Source organism: Rousettus aegyptiacus, unplaced genomic scaffold (assembly GCF_014176215.1).
Source record: "Rousettus aegyptiacus isolate mRouAeg1 unplaced genomic scaffold, mRouAeg1.p scaffold_m13_p_3, whole genome shotgun sequence".
Classification (NCBI taxonomy): domain Eukaryota; kingdom Metazoa; phylum Chordata; class Mammalia; order Chiroptera; family Pteropodidae; genus Rousettus; species Rousettus aegyptiacus.
The window spans coordinates 135,800,076-135,823,101 of NW_023416306.1; the positions used below are offsets into that span (position 1 = coordinate 135,800,076).

The window sequence follows — 23,026 nt, forward strand, 5'->3', positions numbered from 1 at the left end:
TTATTTCCCCTTAATAACAAAAGAATTTCTCCTAGAACTATGCTCCCCTCCCTCAATCCCAGCAAATTACTTCTCATGTCTCATTGGCTAGAATTGAATCAAGACCACTCCCTCAGGGCTTAACCCAGGGTGCCCTTTCTACAGCACATGGCCATGGGGACCAAATCTGTGCTTTCCCGAGGAAGGAAGGGATTTAGGCAGACAACCAGCAGTGTTTATCATGCCAATTTATACCCCATGAGCTTATAAATTCCTTTATACATTTCTGTTCTTATGTGTCTTGCATCCTTCTCCACATCCCCTGGGCTCGGGCTTATCCCAACTGCCATCATGTCTCCCATAACAGCCTCAGGTGTCTTATCTCTCCAACCTACACACCGCCGCATACCCCTACTACATGTCCCAAGCAGCCTTCTAATTACCTATTTAAGAAAGTGGAGAGAATTTCTTCTTCCACTGACAAAACTGGAAGAGAGCTCAGAATTCTGTTCTTTCATTCATTCATTCACTTAATGTATATATTGATTGAATGTCAACCATCTGTCAGCTTGGCATGGTGCTAGGTGCTGAAGATACAAAGGTAATTAAAACATAGCTTCTGCCCTAAAGGAACTTGTAAACAGGCAAACCATCCACTGCGATGGTTGTTATAGAAAGCACATTATAAGTAGGGAGTCAGTGAACTCTTGGTTCCTTAAAGTTTCATAAGAGATGCCATGTCTGTGATTCAGAGGAAACGTAAGTATTTGCCGAGTGGACTAGGAGCCAAGCCACATCGCTGAAGTTTCTGAATTATTGGCTTGAAAATAAATTTTCGAAGAATAGTCAATTTACAAATTAGGGGCCATATAAAGTGTTCCATATTAAAAGGAAAGCATCGAGATGGGGGTGGCGGGGTGGGGGGAGCAAGATTTAGATTCTGCAGCTTTTCAAAGCAGTTGGTGACTTTGTCCTTCAGTAATCTTACTGGAAACATCTCTTTTCTGGAATTTGATTAGAAGTATATATATGATGTTAAAATAGATTCTACTAACTGCTGAACATTTCTTTTGAACTTCCATCAAGTTTCAGAAGAAACAAAATATTTCAGAAGGAGCTCTTTAGTGATTGGGATCTCCCTTACACAAGATCATTGTCATTTATTTTGTAGAGTTGTCTCAGGAGTCGGGGAGACGTTATATGATTTGGAGGCTCTACTTCTTCCCGTCCTGGACTCCCAGATGGCTTTCCTAGCGCCTCTTCAGACTCATCCAGTCATTGTCTCCCCATGTTGATCCTTTGCTCTTTGCTACTCCCTATATACACCCTCTCCCCGGGAGAGGGCATCTGCTGTGCAATGCTTCTATCGCAAGCACGTGAATTACGTCCACATTCGTACTTTGGTTCTGTCTCACTTCCAAACACTAATCTCACATTTTCATGTGACTGATGGATATTTCCAATCGGGCATATTGATAATAATTCAAACTCAGTATACGTAAAATCATCATACCCTCCTTCATCATCTCCAATTCTATTCCTAATATTTATTCAAGACCAACCCATTCAAATCCCATCTTCTCTATAATAGGTCAAGTCCCATAATAGGCACATGTATCAAGTGCTTGTTATGGGACTTGACCCATTATAGACCAGAGTAGAGAGTGGTAAGCAGGTGGTCGGAGTTCTAGGACTCACATAGCACATGTTGTTCCTGTGGGGTGATCTATTAGATAATGAGTGACAAATCATCTCCATCATCTCAGCTAAAACTTATCTCCGATCTTCTAAAACTTTCATTGTCTATGTGAGAAAGAGCTGTTGTAAGTACTTAACGCACAATGACTCATTTAATCTTCACAACGGCCCTGTGAGATAGCACTGCTTCCCTTACCTTTTGTACAGAAGTGGAAACTAAAAAGAGGTTAAGAAACTTACCTACAATTACAAAGCTAGTAAGTGATGAGCTTCCTCCCACGAAAGCCAGAAAACTAAAATTATAAGAAATATTTAAATTTAAAATAATGTTTTAATACACTTAATTTTCAATTTTCAATATTTTATCAACCGCGTTAATGTCCTGGAAGAAGATTAACCATTAAAACATACACTGACTGAACCGTGTGTGTAGGGATGCACATTTTTCCTTTGGCCTTGGATTCCAGTAAGTCTTGGCACAGCATTATTGGAGCCTGTCTTTATTTAAACTTTTGCTATTTTGTGCATCATAGAGTTTGCATTAATTCAATTTTTAAAAATATTGCATTAGAATATTGTTTATCTTGATCAGTAGGTTGTTTTTGGCACCCCCTTAAATTCTGTGCTGGTGAGTGCCTCACTCTGTCCCGGCCTTGAGTAATGGAGCTGGGATCGAAACCAAGGCAATCTGCCTCCAAGTCTGTGCTCCTGACCATCGCACTACTCGTGTCTTAGATTCGTTGATTTTTTAAATCTATCTACATATCACAGCTATTTCCAATTAAACTAAAAATGCCTGGAGGGCATAGATCATTGATTATATACTGCCTTCTTGTACTCCCAAAGCATGTAGCATGGTGTTTGTCACGTGGGGTTCTTGATAAAGGTCGGCTGAAAGGGACCCGAAAGTGACTTTTCTAGTGGGCTGAAATTTACCATCACCACCAGCTACTATTACCACAATTGCTAGTTTTGCTTTCTTTACTGCAACTTCCCTCTTACACATTGTATTTTAGTTTCATAAAAATAATTACCTGAATATCTCATATAAAATGATGAATGAACACATTAATAAAACCATAATGAAAATAAAATGCTTTCTTCAATCCAGTGTTTTCTTTTTAGTGAAACTTTGTAGTTTTTGGAACTATATAGATAGCCCTTGGGAAGAAAAACTAGAAGGTCTAGTTTTATAAGTGAACAGTCCACGGTAGCAAAGAGAAGGTAGAATGTTCATTGACATAATTGTCAGCTCTTTAGCTACAATGTGGTAGTTTCTGTAGGTACAACAGTTCTGAGACTTACGCTTCCTTACAAACCCTTGTTTCACTTTCCACACCCACCCCACTGTGAGATCATCCTCACCTGTGAGTGTGCCCGCCCCAGTGTGGTAATGTCACTCCAGGTTGGTTATATTATCTCCAGCACTACTCTGGGAATGACAGGAAAGGGTGAGTATTTTCTCTCCTGCTACTGAACTACTAGAAATGTGGCTGTTTTAGAGATGGAATCAATGATGAATGTAGCGATTTCTTCAGGGTGCGTTACATAAAACTCTTTGAGAGATCTCAGAATGGGAGTCCTGCTGACAAAATAAAGGAAATGTATAGCACCAGAGAACATTCGCAGCGGCTGATACCCAGAGGGCTCCTCCTGCCAAGCACTGCCATTTCCAAGGGGTCCTACACCCTTCTTGCCAATCCACTCCTGGGCTGTTCGAAGAATATACAAATCACTTTGACTTGCTTGTTTGTATATTAAAATCCTCTGAGCAGGTTTTGGCTTCTCTAGAATTTTATTCTGGTGTATTATATACTTCCTAGTTTATTTACTCATTTTACAAAAAAGCCTTTACAGAATAGAGCCAGGCAAACTGTCACCTGCTTGAAATTCGGGAATCATATTGCTGTTTTCTTTCTTCCTTTCTTTTTTCCCACCTACAGCACCTGGTCTTCCTTGGTGGTCTCCCATCCATGTACTAACCAGGCCTGACCCTGCTTAACTTCTGAGATCAGACTAGATTGGGTGTGTTCAGGGAGCATGGCTGTAGACTCACTGTTTTCTTACGTGCCTGGCTTCTACAGGGAATAAAATACTACAGCTGTTAGCTACTCCTGAGCCCATCTCTACTGGCCGCCTAGACCCTCATAGACTATAATGGGGTGGCAAAAATATTAAAGCTTAACCAACACTCAAATCCATTGCAACTTCAATTTTAATATTAATAATCCGAGCAGAGAAAATAGTTTAGTAGGTCACTAAGATAAGCTGGTGAGAGATGGTCTGGAGCGTAGTGTGAAGGCATGTAGCAAGAAGAATTAGAGCAAAGTGAGTAAAAAAGTTGCAAAGGGTAGTCAGTGGCAGGGCCCAGTGCTGAAGTTCTGGTGCTGTATGGTGCTTCTTTGAGTTCTCAGGGAAGGCAGGAACGTTTTGAAAATAAGGCAGCCAGAACTTTATCTGAGGCAAGCCAGGCTCAGACCAAGGCATGGCAGAAGTCAGCAAGCATCCTTCTATTCCTCCCGTATCAAGGCCAGTTCTGCGTGCATGACAGGGTGCTTAAATTTAGAGACATGAGGGTTTAAAGTTGATGTCAAGACTTAGATTTAGATGTCAAAAGATTACGAAAGTAGCAAATGGGGAGGTCTGGAAAGATGTGATTCAAGAAACACGAATCTACAGTCCATCCTGGGGCCGGGTGCTGACCGTGGGGCTGGAGACACAGACACAATCAGACATTAGTTCTCACAGAGCTATGATCTGCCCAGCTCACTACAGGTTTCCAAGACCAAATGGTGTTGGATAAATTGCAAGCACTCTTCCAGAACCATGTGCTAATATTTATGGCAATTATAACTAGAAAGGTCCGCAGTGATAGGACTCCCTTTACTTCTGCTTTAGGGTAGTATTGCCAACACTTCAAATAACCTTTCTACTATGCATCTTCCACGCAGTGTTTCTTCAACGCCTGCCTTGACTTTTCTCCTGCTGAGCTCTGCCCTAGCACACATTTGCTTCCCCAGAGAGCTAATTACAAGCCTCTATTTTGTAAGTAGTGCCTACTTACAATAAAAGCTTGTGTCAAAAGTAGCACATACCTATATGGAAATTTCAAAGTGTATAATTCCAGAACAGCGATGAATCAATGCTCTTGGATGTGTGCGCCATCCAAGTGATGGTTGCTGGCCAAGTGGATGCCTAATAAATATTTATTGACAATAACCATCATGATAATGATGAAACAACCTAGCGCATGGTTATTTGGGACATTTTCTATTTATAGGAAGAGGCAGAGGAACTTCTGTGTTCATCAAGATCAGAGCTTGGGCTAGAGCATTCTTAAAGGTAAGTGTACACCTTTGCAGGCCAATGAGGTTTTTCAGTAGCCCTTCTCTATCTGGAGAAATAATGTTTCTGCTGTAATAGTAGCTGAGACTATTTGAGTGTTGGGTCTTAAGTTTTGGATTTTTAATCACAGCCTTTCTTGCTAATGTTATAATCTCTTTTAGGCCTTTGGTCTCTGAGCCAGTTTCGAATGGCTGTGATGCTGTTATCATTGCCTCTTCTCCTTTTCATGGGTATGAGGTGGAAGGCAGGGAGAAGTAGAAATAGGAACAGTATAAGTGTTTGTTGATCTATTTACGTTTTGTATTTTGAAAAAGAAACTCAGATCTTCAAATTGTTTTTTATCATCTATTCAAGGTCTAGAGCTCCATAGAGATGCCCTTTCCTTAACACGAAATAAACACAAACTCTGTTTTCAGAGCTTCCATGCACTTTTGTGTTTATAGATGGAAATATCTATGGGACTAAACAATCTGCAAGCCTTACTGCAGATTCCTAGTTTCTATGGGATTTTATAAAACCTTCTATGGGTGAAAACCCTCCTCTGTCTTCCTTCCATCTTGAGGCAGGGTTGAGCATTTTATCAAACTGACAGCAGGGAAATGTTTACCTGCCTGACTTGTTCTTACTATTTTATTCAGGTTTCACTCCGTGTTTCTACACCCTGCTGGGTGTGGGAGGCGTGACTCACCAGGAGAGAGGATATTGTTCTGTGCGCACATCCAGGGTATTGCAGGATGATTGAGGAACTTCTCATTCAGGCTCGGTGCCATTTTGTTCCTCCTTTTGTTCTTTCTTGGATATTTACTTGGTTACATTCTCCCAAGGAGAACCAGTCAGTTGAGTATTCAAATATTAAATTAATTCCTCTTTCTGCACAAGTGGCCAAACAAGTTTTTTACTGGAAGCACAGACTAGTGCCTGAGGAAAGATGGGGGTGGAGAGAAGAGAGACTGAGTTTAAAAGGTAAAGAACTTGCGGGAAATCGCTTTTCTGTGTAATTACAAGTTTTATGACACTTTTTCATTGTGATTTTTGCGCATAGGTAGACTGAGAACATATTTGGGGAGCATGACCTTACATTAATCCGTGCCGAGAAGCTTCCTCTTTCCTGTTGCAGCACCATCCACTTGGCCCACTAGAGCTCAGAGAAGAACCTAATCCCTGGCCATCTGACTCTGCTGAGTTGCATTTTGCTCATAATATCTCCTCGCTCCCCCTTCTTTAAGACTAAGGACTCGTGCAGAACTCTAGTGGCTACGAACTTAGTACAACTATGGGAAGGAACTAGTTGAATGGAAGCTGCTACAGGCAGGCGAAGGGAGGCAGCTGTACACCAGGGCATCCCAGTTCCTCCTGTGGATGGAAAGGGGGGTTCTACAGAAGGTAACCTCACAGAGTGATCTGATCATGTATTCCTACTGGGCAGGTCACAGTGAGTAGTCATGCCCCAAGCATATGACTTCTTTAGTAAAAGGCTTATCTATGCCGTAAGCAAGCCACGTCCATTGTTTCTGGGCATCTAGGTTAACACACATGCTTCTTTTTTAGAGTAATCATTCTCAAGAGAGCACATAATCTTGTTAATTATCCTGTAATCCATTATCCATCTTGCTTCTTCCCACCTCCATGTAGTCTTTCTTACGTTCCCTCCTTGATTCCAAATGCATAAGAGAAGCTGCAAACTGCCATTCTGAGAAGCATTTTGCTCTCTATTGAGATCTTGCTTCCAGGCATATCCTCTGTTTGGCTCAAATAAATTTTTATAAAAATTCTCTACAGGTTTGGACACTCTTACATCGACACCCCCAAGGCTGGCAACACTCTCCTCGTTCTCAGAGGCTTGCTCACCCCTGTGTTCTTCTGTTTCTCTCACGTAGGCACTTCTAGAGCTGCATAGCTAGGCTACATTTCTTACCCAAAGCTTTTTAAATCTTTTTAAAAACTTAATGTTGCTAGTTTATCAAGAGTTATACTCAAGGGCATTCAAATCGGGTATTTTGGGTAGTTGGTCCCAAAACCAATTGTACATCAGAATCACGGCAGCAGGGAAAGAGGAAGAAATGGGCTTAGAAATCCACATTCCAGGACCAGATAACTTTATTGGTGCATTCTACCAAAAATTTAAGAATTAACACCAATTCTTCTCAAGTCTTCCTAAAAATTGAAGAGGAGGGAATACTTCCTAACCTAATTCTACAAGGCCAACATTACCCTGATACCAAAGCCAGGAAAAGATACTACATGAAAAGAAAACTACACACCAAGGTTTGTTATGAATATAGATTTTAAAATCCTCAACAAAATGCCAGTAAATCGAATTGAGCAACGTATTAAAAGGATTATATACCATGACCAAATGGGGTTTGTTCCTGGATTGAAAGGATGGTTCAACATGTGAAAATCCATCAGTGTAATACACCACATTAATAGAATGAATGGAAAAACACACACACACGTGATCATCTCAGTTGTTACAGAAAAAGCATTTGACAAAATTCAACACTCAGTAAACGAGGGATAAAACTTCCTCAGCATGATAATACTCAGTGGTGAAAGACTGAAAGCTTTTCACCTAAGATCAAGAAAGAAAAAGGATGTCCACTTCTATTCAGCATAATATTGGAAGTTCTAGCCAGTGTGATTAAGCAACAGGCATCCAAATTGGAAAGGGAGGAGTAAAATTATCTCTGATCACAGATGACATAATCTTATATGTAGAAAATCTTAAGGATTATACAAACACATCAGCTAGTGCTAATAAACTATTTCAGTAGTAGCAGAATACAAATTTAGTTACATTTCTATATATTAGCAATGAAAAATCTGAAATTGAAATTAAGAAAATAATTCCACCTACCGTGGAATAAATACTTAAGGATAAATTTTTAACTAAGGAGACTCAGGACTTATACACTAATAATTACAAAACATTGCTGAAAAAATTAAAGAAAACATAAATAAATAGATACCCTGTGTTCACATATTGAAAGACTTAATATAAGATGAAACTACTATCCAAGTTGCTCTATATATTCGATGTAACCTCTATCAAAATCACAGTAGTGCTATTTTAGCAGAATAGAAAACTCATTCTAAAATTCATAGGGAATCTCGAAGGACTCTAAATGTCAAAAACAATCTTGCTAAAGAAGGACAAAGTTGGTCTCACACTTCCTGATTTTAAAACTTTCTACAAAGCTGCAGTAATCAAAGCAGCATGGTACTGGCATTATGGATAGACATATAAACCAAAGGAATATAATAGAGTCTGGAAGAAAACTCTTGCATATACAGTCAAATAAATCTTACCAAGACTGGAAAAACCGGAAATATAGAATGAAATTGGACCCTTACTTTATACCATATACAAAAATCAACTCAAAATGGAACAAAGACTTAAACTTAAGAGGTCAACTATAAAACTCTTAAAAATAAACATAGGAGAAAATTTTCATGACATTGAATTCGGTATTTCTTGAATACGACATCAAATCACATGCAAGAGAAGCAAAAAATAAACAAACTGAGTTTGAACGAAATAAAAAACTTTAGTGCTTCAACGGTCACTATCTAGAGAATAAAGAAACAACCCACGGAATGGTAAAAAAATATTTGCAAATCATATATTTGATTAAAACTAATATTCAGAATATACTGAAAGCTCCTATAACCCAACAACAGAAAATCAAAACAACCTAATTTAAAAATGGACAAAGGACTTAAATAGACATTTCTCCAAAGAAGATATACAAATGGCCAATAAACATATGAAAAGATGCTCAGCATTATTAATCATTAGGGAAATACAACTCAAAACCATAATTGAGATATCGCTTCTTATCCCTTAAAATGGCTATTACAAAAACAAACAAACAAAAAAATCACGACAACAACAAGAGAAAACAGCAAGTGTTGGCAAAGATGTGGAGAAATTGGAACTGTAGTGCATTGCTGGTGGGAATGTCAAATGATGCAACTGTTGAGGTTCCTCAAAAAGTTAAACAGAATTACCATATGATCCAGTAATTTCTCCCAACAGAGTTAAAAGCTGGGACTGAAATAGATACTTATACACCAATGTTCATCTTGGCATTATTCACAATTGCCAAAAGGTGTAAACAACCCAATCATCCACCAATAGAAGAAAGCATAAACAAAATGTGGTATATACATATAATGGAATATTATTTCATCCTAAAAAAGAATAAATTCTAATACAGGATATGACATAGATAAACCTTGAAACATGCTATGTGAAATAAGCCAAACAGAAAAGTGCAAATAGTTTATGATTCCGTTTATATGGGATACTTAGAAAGTAGAATAGATGTTACCAGGAGCTTGGGAAGGAGGTAATGGGGAGTTATTTAATAGATGCAGAATTTCTGTTTGGATCTGGATAGTGGTGATGGTGGCACAAAATTGTGAAAGTATTTAACGACATTGAATTGTACATTTAAAAATGGTTAAGATGGTAAATTTTATATTATTTTTATTTTACCACAGTAAAAAATACAAATTTTTAAATACACATACCAGGGTCCCAGTCTTGAAGAGGCCGATTGGTTGACATACTTTTAGTAGATCTAAGTGTATTAAATTTAAAGTGCTGTTTTGAAATCTGAGATTGTCATCACCACATTGTTTTGGTGTTAAGGTGCCCACTCATTTAAGTGATGGTGACAATAGTTCAGCTTGTTTTTTAAATGTCTGCACTTGGCAAAATAAAAATGAGCAATCTTAAATTTTTGAAATTTTAATGGTTTGTTAAATACCAAAGTCTGAGAAACTTTGCTCCATACACCAACCATTTGAAAATATTGTACTAGAGACTGTTTCTGTTGTTCTTTTATTTGCACAATAAGGAATGGAAAGGACCTATACATTTTTCTGTCGTTTGTAATATCCTTGAGCAAAAAATGGCAGAATTGAAATAAACGGTATTAAGATGTTCTTTCTCTTGCTATCTGTTGCAACGTTTTTCCTCAGAAGGAGAGGAAGGTTTGGCTACGCAGAGCGAGGTGAAGGTGGAGCCTGGAGAACAGACAGAAAGGAAGTTGTATTGTCAGAGGCGGTGCCTTGAAGGCCTTCCTCACCTTGTCAGTTTGGGGACTGAGGAAGGGCAGGGCAGAGGAACGGCCTTTTCTAGGGGATGTCTCTGCATTCCAGAAGAGGGCAGGGGGGCAGAAGGGAGGGAGTGCCTCTGTGGGAGCCCCGCCTAACCTGCCCTTTGGGCGGATTAGTTAATTATTGAAAAGTGCTTCAGCAGCACAAAGGTCTGGAGACATTCCCTGTGCTGTTGCTCAGGCCTGTGTGGGAGCTGGCATTTCTGAGCCCCTGAGGCTCTTCTGAGAGGCTATGGACAAGGAACAGTTCTTTCCTATTGTGGTGCAGTCCTTTCAGCGTTTGATGCAGAGAGGCAGTCTCAGAGAATTCTTTTACGGAGCATTCTATCCCAAGAGTGAAACTGAGTTTATTTTGTGATAGGATTTGTAAGATATTTAGATAAATAAGCCATGCCAGATTTTAGGGTTTTTTTTTTTTTTCTTGTTTAAAACATTTTTTCTGTGGATTTTAAAGTTTACATTCAGATCATTTACACATAAACAAGAGTATTCAACATGTTATAGTCTATGACTTATTTTTTTACTTAACGATGTCCCCTGGCACTCTGTGTTAGTATGCGTAGGTTTTCCCAATTGTACAGCGGTATTACAGTTTCTTTATCTACTTTTTTAGTGAAGGACACACAAGTGGGTTGCCATTTTTCATCATTACAAACATTTTAGCAAATATTCTTGTACATATATTTGTGTGCGTATGTGTAAGTGTTTCTGAAGGATGTAGTCCTAGAAATGGAATTTCTAGACCCAAAGACATGCACATTTCAATTTTTGCTAAATTATACCGAGGTTCTCTCCTAAAATTCTGTTTTAATTTATCAATTAAAAAAAATTGACAGCATCATATGCAGCAAAAGATGTCATTTTAAATTTCATCTCTCTGATTTACCAGTTGCCTTGTGGGTCTTTTCACATGCCTACTGACCATTTGGATTTTTTTGAACTTTTATCTTGAATTATACAAATACAGAAAAGGTACACAAGTCATAAATGCACTGCTTAATGAATTAATACTAGGTGAATTCTTATAATCACCATGCAGGTCAGGAAATAGAATATTATCAGACCTCCTCCTACATCCCCCAAAGTAATCACTATCCTGACATCTAACCCCTATAAACTAGTGTGCCTGTTTTTGAATTTCATACAAATGGAATCATATTCAGGCACTGTTGTGTCTGGCTTCCCTCATTCAACATTAAGTTTATGAGTCATTCATGTTCTTGCCTGTAGCTGTAATATATTCATTTACATTGCTTATTATGTTCCATTATATGCATATACCACAATTTATTTTTCAGTGGACATTTGGGTTGTTTCCAATTTATACCTCTTAGCAAATAATGTTGCTATAAACATTCTTATTTATTTTATTATATAGGCATACATTTCTGTTAGGTATATACCTAAGAATAAAATTTTGGAGTTATGAGCAATGCTCTATCAACCAGGCCAACTGTATATGTGAATTTCCTATAAGTAGTCCTTGCACATTAAATATTAGGCGTTTTTTTGTTTTTATTATTGATTTGTATGTGCTATGTTTAGTCTGTGTGATATCTGTTGTAAATATTTTTCCTAGTGTTTATTTATATTGCCTTTTATTTCATAAAAATTAAAATTTTTATGTGATCAAATCTGTAAATCTCTTTCTTTGTGGTTTCCAGGTTTTATATGTTGCTTAGAAAGTGCATCCCTATCTCAACATTGTAAATATCATCTTATGTTTCCTTCTAATACTTAGTTTATTGTGATTTTCACATTAGGCTTTTTGATCAGTCTGTAATTTATTTTGTCAGGGTAAGAAACAGAAGCTAATGTATTATCTAACACTTAGGAGATGAATAACATTTTATCATTTGCTGCTTAGATCTTTTAAAATTTATTTTTCAAAATCTCAAGACAGATGATAACATGAAAGAGCTAAGAAACTGTCAGATATTTAAAAAAATTTTTTTTCCCTAGATTGAGCCTGAGTTTTTTTCCCTAGATTGAGCCTGAGTTACAGTCTAAATAGGGCACATGTGAATAAATGATAGATAGATAGATAGATAGAAAAATAAATAAATAAATAAATAAATAAATAAATAAATAAATAAGGCGAGTGTTCTAAAATGGTCGTTGCCACCCAAAACGCCATGCATATAAATGACCAGTGACTGCTTATTCATTGACTATGTTTCTATGAACTTTAAAGTGCAGTTCTCATGGGCACGTGTGTCTAATGCCATTCTGGCATTCTGAAGGCAACGTAACTGAACCCCGTATCTATAGCAGGAAAACCACTGCTGCTTCTTTCCTCCTAAGGCCCCAGTTCCTCCCAATCCCAGTAGACACCCAGAAATGGATTGTGTGCTCTGGGCTCATCCCCGGTACAGACAAAGATCCAGTTTGAACTTTACAGCAAACCTCCAGGGTCAGCTTTTGGTTACAGACACGACTTCTTTGGGCAGGACTTCCCCGCCCATTTGAGGGAAACTATTTCCTTGACTGGCTGGGTGATGGGCGTAGGGTCACATCAGGGAGAAATGTGTTTGAATTCAGTCCATTATCCCCCTTTGTCTGAAATGGAGCACCGGCTTGTCCTGCCTGTAATTAGCAGCACTCAGAGTGGAACCGTTTGGTTGTCCGCAGACTCTCCAGTTGCTCATGGTGTGCAGCAGTTTTGTTTTGCTCGCCCTTCCTCTTTCTTTTCTCCATACACAGTTTTGGGAAGGCCGATTACTTGAGATTTAGTTAACAGGTTATAGGAGCTTCAGCTGGGGTGAGGAGAAGACACATCCTCCTTAGCTTGACGAAGGGCTTGGTTTAAGGCTGACGAGTTTGTGCGCAACTGTGCACTGTCTGAGCTGATTTTCTTGGAAATTGCTCTGCTGGCCAAGCTCCAGAAATATAATCCAAAAAGTGGCCTGAAATCACAAGTTTTACTGCTCGTGTTCTTAGTTTCACAATTTAAGGATTTGGCTGGTGCCTGTCCTGAAAGTATGGAATTTTCTACTGTTTGTAGCACATGGCATTGAGTGTGTGTGTGTGTGCATGTGTACACACAGCAAACACGCACGTGTGCAGGGTACACGGGCTTGGGCTTGTCTGCACAGGCATGTTTCACAGCTGAACTGTTTATACCTACAGGGAGGCCATGATTAAAGAACACAGTGATTTTCTTTGATTTCAAGAGTAGTACATCTGGATTTATAGGTTAATGTCTTTGGAGAAATGCAATGGAGAATCTTGCATATAAGTGCAACTGATCCACTGGGAACAGGATTTTGCTTCTAAAGTATCTGCAGATAATTTGCTTGGGAGATTTCACTGTGCCATTTGTTGGAGGAACAGGTGTATTTGACCACACACTGGGGGAAGTAAAGACCTGGGCTTTGAGGAAGTCAAGTTTGAGGCCATCAAAGGCAGTTATTTATATCAGAACGATATTGAAAGCTGAGAACTTTCACTTTACCACCGTCACAGAACTAGTTTAGAGAAGAGGAAGGGCACGCATTTTGCCTTATTAAATATCTACCACACCAAGAGCTTCTGGTGTGGTTCACATTTCTGACATCTGTACCCAGCTCCATTGTCAACAAAAGAGTGCTTACACAGTCTTCTATCAGCTTACTTTGTGGATAAAATGGCTCACTTCCGATTGGTTGATTGATGTGTGACTTGATTCTTGCTTTCTTTCCCAAGATGCTCCCCACCATGTAATCAGCTTCATATGTACGTTGCGGGGAAGGGGAAGGACCTGTCATAATGTCTGAGCTCAAAATAAAGACACCGGACTCTAACAACCCCTCAAAACAATACACTAGAAACTCTTGTGTTTGCTAATATAATCGATGAAATCTCATGTAACTAGCTTCCATTTTTATGTCTCTTGAGTTCTAAAGTCTGTCCCCTCAACCTTATTAGGCTCTTTTGGTTTTGGGAAATGAGCGTTTTGGGACAAACATGTCAGAATTATAAGGGATAAACTTGGCCTTGGAGCAAACTATGTTATATGCTTGACAAGAATTGAGAAACAATATATCAAAGATTTTCGGAGACAGTGTTCAATTTTTGGTTCTGAAATATGATCCTGAAGCCACAGAAAGGGAAGCACCCTTATAGCTCCAGTAGGGTCATTACCAGTCTTTACTAAAGAGCCAATGGAGAACATTTTTACACAGAAAGATAAGGTGTCTATAGGAGGAGAATTTAGTTCTGCTTCCATCAGGGCTAGGTGGAAATTGAAAAGAGAGAACCTGTGGTCATTTGCTTTAAATGAGGAGACCAAGGAGTTAGAAGTCCAAAAAGCAGAATACAGAATGATAGTGCAGTAAGGAAATGCTAGGTAGCAGGAAACATGAGCATATTTGCATAAGCATAGAGATTTTTCTGGGTTTGCCTAATCCCAGTCCTTTGGAGTTTGCCCTTTATGAGGGTAACATGGTTTAATAGTGAGCAAATATTAGTTCACATAATTAAAACTTGTTGAGCTGAACAGGAAACATTCAAGGGAAATCTGCAGGTGCCTACAAGCAAGGGTGACAGTAGAAGGATCTTGGTATGTCCGCTCCCTCTCCCCCTGGGTGTGTCCCTGGAATGAAGCCACTAACGACAGGAGAGGAAACAGATGGCTTGTAAAAACTATGAGCAGTGCGCAAAGGTTCTGAACTTATTAATAAGCTGCTAGCCCTGGGGAGAGTGTAAAAGACATCTGGAGTAGTTGCATTTTTGTTTATTGAAGGAAGAAAGGCTTCTCACAACTTTCTCTCTCTCTTTAATTCATTCAGGACATTAAATTTCCAAGATTACTGCTATCTCAAGGTTTGAATTTGTTTTCAGCTTCACTCCGGGTTTCACCACACGTAGTAAAAGAAGAGGTTCCAGCATGACTTTAAAAAAAAAAAATAAAGAAAGAAATAAAAAAAGCCAGCCTGACTGCTAAAATGCAATTTTGTGCCATGGACGCGTTTACTTCCTGGAGGGAGCCATGTGATTTCTCCCTCCTCACCACGCTGCATTCTTTTCATACCGAGGACTGGTCACATCAGGCTTTCGGTGAATGGGAGGCATGCCCTGCTCTGGCTCTGTCTTAACTTTCTTCCAAACCAAAGTGGAGACCATAATCCATGGCAAGAAATAATACATGCCATGAGAGGAAAATAAACAGAGCTGATGGAAAACTAATCTCATTAGGGAGATTTGTTTGTGGTACATTTGAAATGAGCCTGAAAAATGAGGATTTTGACAGATGGAAAAGAGTGTCACTGGTATTATTATGGTACTAATGTTCAATAATATCTTAATGAATCTGAATCTGTGCAGGACACTTGGAGCCTCAGCACACTGCTCTGCTGGCAGGAGCACCCCAATTATTCTTTGTAGGATCATCTTTTTTCCACTCTTGACCTAAGTGGTTTAAATGGGGCTGACCCTGTCCTAGCCCCAGGCTTAGGCGTGTGACTCAGACTAGCCAGTAAAAGAATCATATTCCCTTACACAGTGATTGGTTCAAGGGTGGGCATGTGATCCAAACTGGGCCAGTCCTGAACCTTTTTCTAGAACCACTGGGTCAAAGACAGCCTCTTTCTGCAGGGGTTGCCGAGCTGGTGGGTTGTAATTTAGGAGCAGCAAGCATCCTGTTTTGTTCCAACAGAGGGAGAACCTAAGAGATGAAAAGATTCCCGAGCACCTGGATCTGGTCATGCCTGAAACTACTCTTGGTCTTTTTAAGTCACTCAAGCCAATAAATTCACTTTTTAACAAGCCATTTTGTGCCTTCCCTTGGTGAACAAAAAAAGTCCTAGCTAATATAGAAATTTTGAATAATCTTAAAATAAGCAAAAACAACAACCAAAAACAAACCAACAGACAAATAAACAAAACAAAACAAAAATACCGTGAGGTTAAGGAGTTAGCAGATTCACAGACAGGTTTCTGGTTAAAAAAAAAAAAAAAAAAAAGTCTTCCTGTTGCTAACATTTTCCAGGTCAGCTTCCTAGGCCCCAATGACTTAGACATTGAAGACTTTATTCTTAAAACCCCTGGTCTGAGGCCTCTCACCAGTCTAGCTGACTGACTCCTGTGTGCTGGATATTTTTCCATGAATCAGAAATGAAATATGCAGTGCTGTAGCCACAAAGCAATGAAAACAGCTCATTTGCCTTTTGTGTCTCTCCAAGCTTTGTTTTTTCTGGGTCACACGTTGTAAGTGAAGAGTCATAATGATAATCCAGTTTGGATTTATTAACAGTTGAATAGATGATTGAGAAAAGACTCATTAATTACGAGAAGCAAATTCACTGCAGAAAAATTGCAAACAGAGAATGGGACAACTGCCTTGAGCCAACTAATTTTCTGCCCCTTTAGGGAAAACTCTTGGATGTTTGAATTAAATGCTATATCTGAAAATGTGGGAAGATAATTGCCATTACTGAGTGCTCACGTTTCCTTGGTACTAAGAACAACATGATGCCCACATTCTTTTCATTTCATCAACTCTGCAAGGTAGGCCCTAATCCCAATCCTGTTTTTCAGGTAAAGAATGAGGCAACTACCAGTTGCTATGCAACATCCATTTTCTCCTTGTTCCCTGCAGAGACAACCCTAAGCAGTTACTGCCTCTAGTTCAAAGTTTAGGCTCCCCGAGCAATTCCTGTGGCCTCTCCTGCAGCTACTGATGGCCATGAGATTCTGCTCTGGCCAGTGGGACTTGAGTGGAAGTCTTCTGGGAGGTTTCTGGGAAAGCCACCCCCATAACTCAGGGGCTTTCCTGGTATGGGCATTGCCTCTTCCTCCTTGTTCCTCCCTTCTCCCTGCCTGGAAGGTAAGTACGAGGCTATTGGCAGAGTAGCCATGTTGTGAGGCCATGGAGGACAGCCTTATTCTAAGGGTGGTGGAGCAGGAAGCCAAAGGAAACTGGGATATTGCTGACACTGTAAAGCCAGTGGTTCTGCCCCGGAAGGGCCACTTTTAAATTCCTTATGTGAGGATTTTGTTAACCAATGTCATTATACAAGCAAGTAAATAAATATATAATTAAATAAATTTCTTATGTGAAAAGCAAACCAAACCATATTTGTTTAATCCCGTGAGGGTTTCTGTTCTGGACAACTGACTACAACAACCCCTGTCATCAGTGCAATGAGAACGATTTGCATAGGCTTTCACGGGTGCCTAGGCAGGGAAAAAAAGGAAATAAGACAAAAGTGGAACAGAAGGTAACCAGGCAAAAGAGCAGAGGAGAGAAGTGGGCAAAGGGATTATAGCTTGAATAAAGGTATAGAAGTGAGACACAGCATCACATATGCAGAAAGCCATAAGATGGTAGGAGCTGGAGAATAAAGTATAAGGCAGACGGTGGTGAAAAATGCAGCTGGAGAGGTGTGCCATTTAGCTATTGTTGCATAATAAGCTACCCCTATAACTTAGTGGCTTAGAACTACATTTTAGCATTCTCGTCATTCCTCAATCTGAGCTGAATTCATATGGGTGGTTCTTCTGTTCATGGAGTATCTGTTGGAATTGGAACATCCAAGAAAACTTCTTTACTCCCATGTTTGGGATAAATGCAATAGCCAGGGCTGGCTGTGTACCTCTCTCTCTACCTCTCTCTCTCCCTTCCCCTCCCTCCCTCTCTCCCTCCTTCCCTCACCTCTCCATGTGGATAGCTAAGGCTTCCTCACAGCACAGTGATCTCAGGGTAGTTGGACTTCTTACTTGGTGCCTGGCTTCTAATTGAGAGGAAGAGGAAGCTGCCAGTGCATTTAATATCTGGACCCCGAAGTACCAGAATATCACTTCCACTGCACTCTGTTAAAAAAAAAAAAAAAAAAAGAGTCACAAAGCCAGCCCTGAGTCGGGGAGAGGAAGTAGCTTCTACTTCTCAATGGGAGGAGCAGTGTGCACATGTAGGGAGAGATGAATTAACAGTGGTTATCTTTGCAGACTACCTACCACGGAGGTAAGGAGGGTACAGATAAAGGACAAGCTTGTCTGCTTGTCAGGTAGTTTGATGTGAACACCAAACCTGGGGGATTGTCCCTGCTTCATATTTGATCTGAAAGGAGAATGCCTCTCAGACTGCCCTGGCCCATTAGAGTAACACAGACTGAGTAGTGCGAATAGTAAGAGGAAGGGTTGGAGTCTGGCCTTCCTGAACTCTCTCCAGCTTCCATGTAAAGTGGGCTGGACTCAGAGTTTCCCATATGTTATAGGAGATGGCTGAGTTGAGAGTCAGAGACCCTATGGGTCCTCAGTGGTGAAAGGCAAGGTTAGACCACAACAGAGGCTGGGTGGGCCTCTCAGGCCAAGGGCTGGAGAGGACACTGGCAAGAACTTCTGGAGTCAAAGAGGCAGGGGAAGCTGAGCAAGCTGAGTCTACCTGGGAGAAGGACTGAGGTTCTAGCTAAGCCAGAAGCACAGAGAAGGAGGCGCCCTGCAGTGGAAGCTGGCGAGGATGTAGGGGACATGGGGTGGCTTCTGGCACCTTGTCTTCTGCCTCCCAACCCTCATCCATAGGTTATGAAGACAATACCCTCCCACCCAATGAGTTACCCAGACACCATTTTGGACAGTAGCAAGGGAAAGGAGAGACAGTCTAAAAGCCTGAGAATATGCCTGAAGGGACGACTGTGCTTAAATTATCTCTCCATAGCACTTCTTGGACTTCACTAAAATTACCCAGCAAGAGAGGCTCTATGGAAGAATGATGAGTCATAACAAAATAAAGGAGTCATGTTAAGTAAATTTACAAAGAAATAATAGGAATAATGATACATGGAGGATAGCAGTCACCTCTGTGAGGGAGGAGGGGATTGTGGGAGTTCGTAAGGGAGCTTCAGCTGGTTTTAGAGATAAGGTTTTATCTCTAAAGTCAGAGAATGGGTATGTGTGTGGTTATATTCTTTTTGGCTTTTTGTGCATTTTAAATAGTTCATAATGCAACTTTTTAAAAAGCTGCATTTCTGAATAGAATTGTGAGTCCCCAATGCCAAGTTTAGGTCTTGAACATATTGTATGGAAGCGGGGACCTAGAAAGAGGCTTGAAACAGGAGTCAGATTTGCTCGTTAGAAAAATTGCGCTGGCTGCGTTTGGTTTCTGCCTGCTTCCTGCTGCTGGGTGCCCACCTCACTGTGTGTGCCAGGCCTTTCCTAGCTGATCTCCCCCATTCCTATCACCGCCAGATACGCTTTAGATATCCTTGAAGAACTATTGCACAGCCTTCAATTTGAATTTCTAAACACTGGGCTCTGTGGAAACCTCATAGACACAAGTAGCTGATACTTGATTGGTATTTCTCTCCCCTGGTACCCTTCTTCTTTTGAAGAAGGAATATAACATTATTACCTTTAAGATGAGTTCGTTGACAATAGCAGGAACATAGAGAGGCCAGTCAAGCAGGTCTGGTCGATGGCAAGGTTGGAGGGAATGTATATTCGAGGATGACAGCCTGGCCGGCCCCTTCCCTTCGGCCTCCCATCTCCCTTTTTTTGTTCGATATGATAAATGCAAAACAGTGTCAGCCTTTGTTTGTTCCTATGGACAAGCTGGGCACCCTTTCTTCTGCACAGACCCTGGAAATCTCTTTGTTTCTTAAAATTTGAACTCTAATGCTGAGTTTAGAAATTTAGACTCCAAGTTGAGCAGAGACTGCTTTGAGCTCTAGGGAAAACTTGTTTCTGTTCCAAACTGAAATCAAGACAATTTGGGAAGAGCCAAAACAACAAAGTTGCATTTCAAAAACATCAATCTCACAATACATTTCTAAAAAAATAAAAAAGTAGACCTAAATTATGGTATGAAAATGTATTGGTAGAAAAGTTAGGGGGTTTTGGTTTCCTAAACCAACACTATAATCAAAAGTAATACAACTATAAAATAAGATAATCAAGAAAGGAAAGTTTTCATATAAAAAACATTTTAATGAATCATTTCAAACTGTCATGGCATGTACTCTGAGATCTTAGCATTACTTTCAGAGTGACTTTCTTACTTTGGAGCTCATATAAACTGTAACCTTCTGGTCTACTATACTAATTATAATAGGTACATGCAGATAAGCTCATGATCTTCTTTTTCACCCAAACCTTGGACTTTCACAGAACAATGCAGGAGATATCAAAAAGTCCATCACTTCCTTCCTCTGCCCCCAGACTCTGAACATAAGCCATCTCAGACTGCAGGGCGGTCATTTCCTCTCAAGGACCCCCGTGGAAACCGGCTCACTACTTTGGTTTTTGGTTTTGTCACCTTGAGCATCTATCTGATGTGTTTTGCTGTCCCTCTAGCTCTTAGGACCGCCACTGCCGCCTCTGATTCTGGGCTTGCCCTTCTGGGATGGTAGTGCTGCTCCAGACCTTCCATCTGTCCTTATTCTGGGCTGGGCGTTAAACAGCCAGCAGTGGAATCGATCACTTGGGGAAAGGGTGTGCTAGGGAGGTCCTGGAGTTGAATGTGGTACTTTTCTCAGGCTAGCATATTTGCATTTTAATAGGGGTCTCCTAGGGTGAAAGAGTGCTCATTTAAAGGGGTTTCCAGGCATTGAAAGAGAAGGAGGAGGAAGTAAATGGATCCACGCTTTTCACATCTAGGGATGACTACTGCTAATACCTTGATAATGATATGAATGGACATTTTTACCTTGAGAAGGCAAATCGAGACACTTTTATGTAACTCAGAAGTTGCTCACACAGTTTCTCTGTATACCATTGAGTAACACTTCTTATTCTAGTAATCCCACTTCTGGGAATTTATCCTAAAGAAAAATCTAGAATAATAACATTAGCTATCGTGTGTCAAATTTTAATTGTATATCAGGGATTCTTCACACATTGGATCACTTAGGTCTACAGAACAGATAACATCAGCCCTCACGCAAGGCTGGAAAAGTGAAAGACCTTGTCCAGGCCCTCTGTTAACAGGTCGGTCTGGAGCTGGGGCTCCCGTCCGGAGAGTACCCCAGGAAAAGGTATCACTCATCTGGATCCCCTCAGAGGTGAGTGTACCTTCTTGTCTCAGAATCTCTTTTCTTCCCCAAATGCTCCAAAGACTCTGGAAAGGAGGAATGTGGCCCAAAGTCTTGCCCTCACCTTCGGGGGTGGGGCGGCGGCAGGTGACGATGCCCGCAGTGCCGCCCACCTGTCTAGATTCAACTCCTGTAAAAGCTCTTTTCTGAGAAGCCTTCCGTCAATCTCTCAGGGCGATTTTGTCTCTCCCTTCCCTGTTCTCTCGGTGTTTTGGAGCTACGTCTCTATTACACAGAACATATTCTACTGCCTTCCAGCTCATCAACAGCATTTCTCAAAATGTGTTCTTAGGATCCCAATCAGAATTCTCCCGGGAGCTGTTAAAAGTGCAGAGCGGCTGAATCGGATCTTCTGGCAGTGGGGCGCTGGAACCCGCATCTCACAAACCTTTAGCGGTGCTCATAGCACGTGGAAGAGAGGCTGCACTGGCGCACATGCCTCTTCAGAGCAGGCGATATGTTGCAATGCCCTTTGTGTCCCCCAACGCACTTACCACCATGACGTGCCACAGACATAAGCGTTTGATGAGTTCAATGCGGAGATGTATTTCTTAGAAAGGAAATGAGAATGGGGGGAGTAGGAAAAGTGGGATTATGGGCATGGGATGACTGGAGAGGTTGTCATTTGAGGGCTTTTGAAGGAGAGTGGATGATGTGGGGATTCTCAGGGTTGATTTTGGGTGCCCGCTATTGGGGTCCTTTGAGTGTTACCCATAGATATTCAGTCAATGCCTCCCTCCCTTTTTTTGTCCCTGGACGCATACTTTAGTTGCAGAATTTTTTTCTTGAAACCTGAGCTTTCAATGCCAGAATGAGAAATTGTGTATAAAGTGGGTCACAAGGAAGTGATAACTAATGCACAGACTATTTTAACTGCGGAATCAGAAATCTCTATCTACATGATGAAATATGCAGGAAGGAAAATAAGCAGATGATAGGAGTGGAAGGGATCCTAAAATAATATTTTCACAAACAATTCTGGCTCAACATAGGCTGGTGGGAGCTCCAATGATACACAAAATAAAACTGCTGAACAAGAAGTCTTTCCGCGGGACGCAGGACTTCCTGAGGCACATGACCACTCAAACCCATAGCCTGACAGGCTTTGGCAACGTCATGCGGGCATTTTAGTCACTCTGCTTCATAGCACATGCAGGCGGGGCTTGAAGAAACCAAAGACAAGAAAAAGCAAAACCCACAAACAAAACTTAGAAATCTGGTCTATTTTCTCTTCTTAGAACAAACAAGACCCTTTTTTTTTTCTTTTTTGGTTTGTTTCAGAGAATTTTTTTATTGTAGCAAAATATATAGAACATAAAAATTACTGTTTTAACCATGTTTAAATGTAAAATTCAGTGACCATTGAGTACACGTGCAATGTTGTGCAACCATCACCACTATCTATTTCCAGGACATCTTTTATTATTCTAAATAGAAACTCTACGCCCTGTAAGCAATAACTTCCCATCCCCCACCCCCAGTTCCTGAACCATCATTCTTTCTTTCTGTCTCTATGAATTTGCTTGTTCTAGGTACTTCCTATAAATGTAATCATTCAACACTTGTTCTTTTGTGTCTGCTTATTATACTTAGCATAATGTTCTCAAGGTCTGTCCATGTCGTAGCATGTATAGCAGAATTTCATTTCTCTTTATGACCGAATAATATTCCATTGTTTATGTGCCACATTTTATCCTAATTCTTCAACTCTCAAGAGTATGTATCATTGGAGCTCCCCGATGCTACCCCTCAGGCCCATATGTTGGGCCGGAATTCATGTGTGAAAATATTATTTTAGGATTTCTTCCATTCCTATCACATTCCTTCCTGCATATTTGATAATGTAGGTAGAGACTTCTGATTCTGCCATTA

At 40.3% G+C, this 23,026-nt stretch overlaps 1 long non-coding RNA gene and 1 pseudogene across 5 annotated transcripts in view; one reads left to right on the plus strand and one right to left on the minus strand.

Moving 5' to 3' along the window:
• Window positions 1-22,447, plus strand: part of LOC107511432 — a 33,547-nt gene extending 11,100 nt beyond the window's left edge. For 2 of the 5 annotated variants that reach the window (XR_004949949.1, XR_004949950.1), the window contains exon 4: window positions 1,151-17,963. This is a non-coding gene — a long non-coding RNA (uncharacterized LOC107511432). Of the gene's footprint in view, window positions 1-1,150; window positions 21,125-21,446 lie in introns of those variants that run through there. The other 3 variants (XR_004949948.1, XR_004949951.1, XR_001597082.2) reach the window with 3 other exon arrangements.
• LOC118600553 lies at window positions 3,612-3,729 on the minus strand (annotated as a pseudogene).
• Window positions 22,448-23,026: the final 579 nt, after the last annotated feature.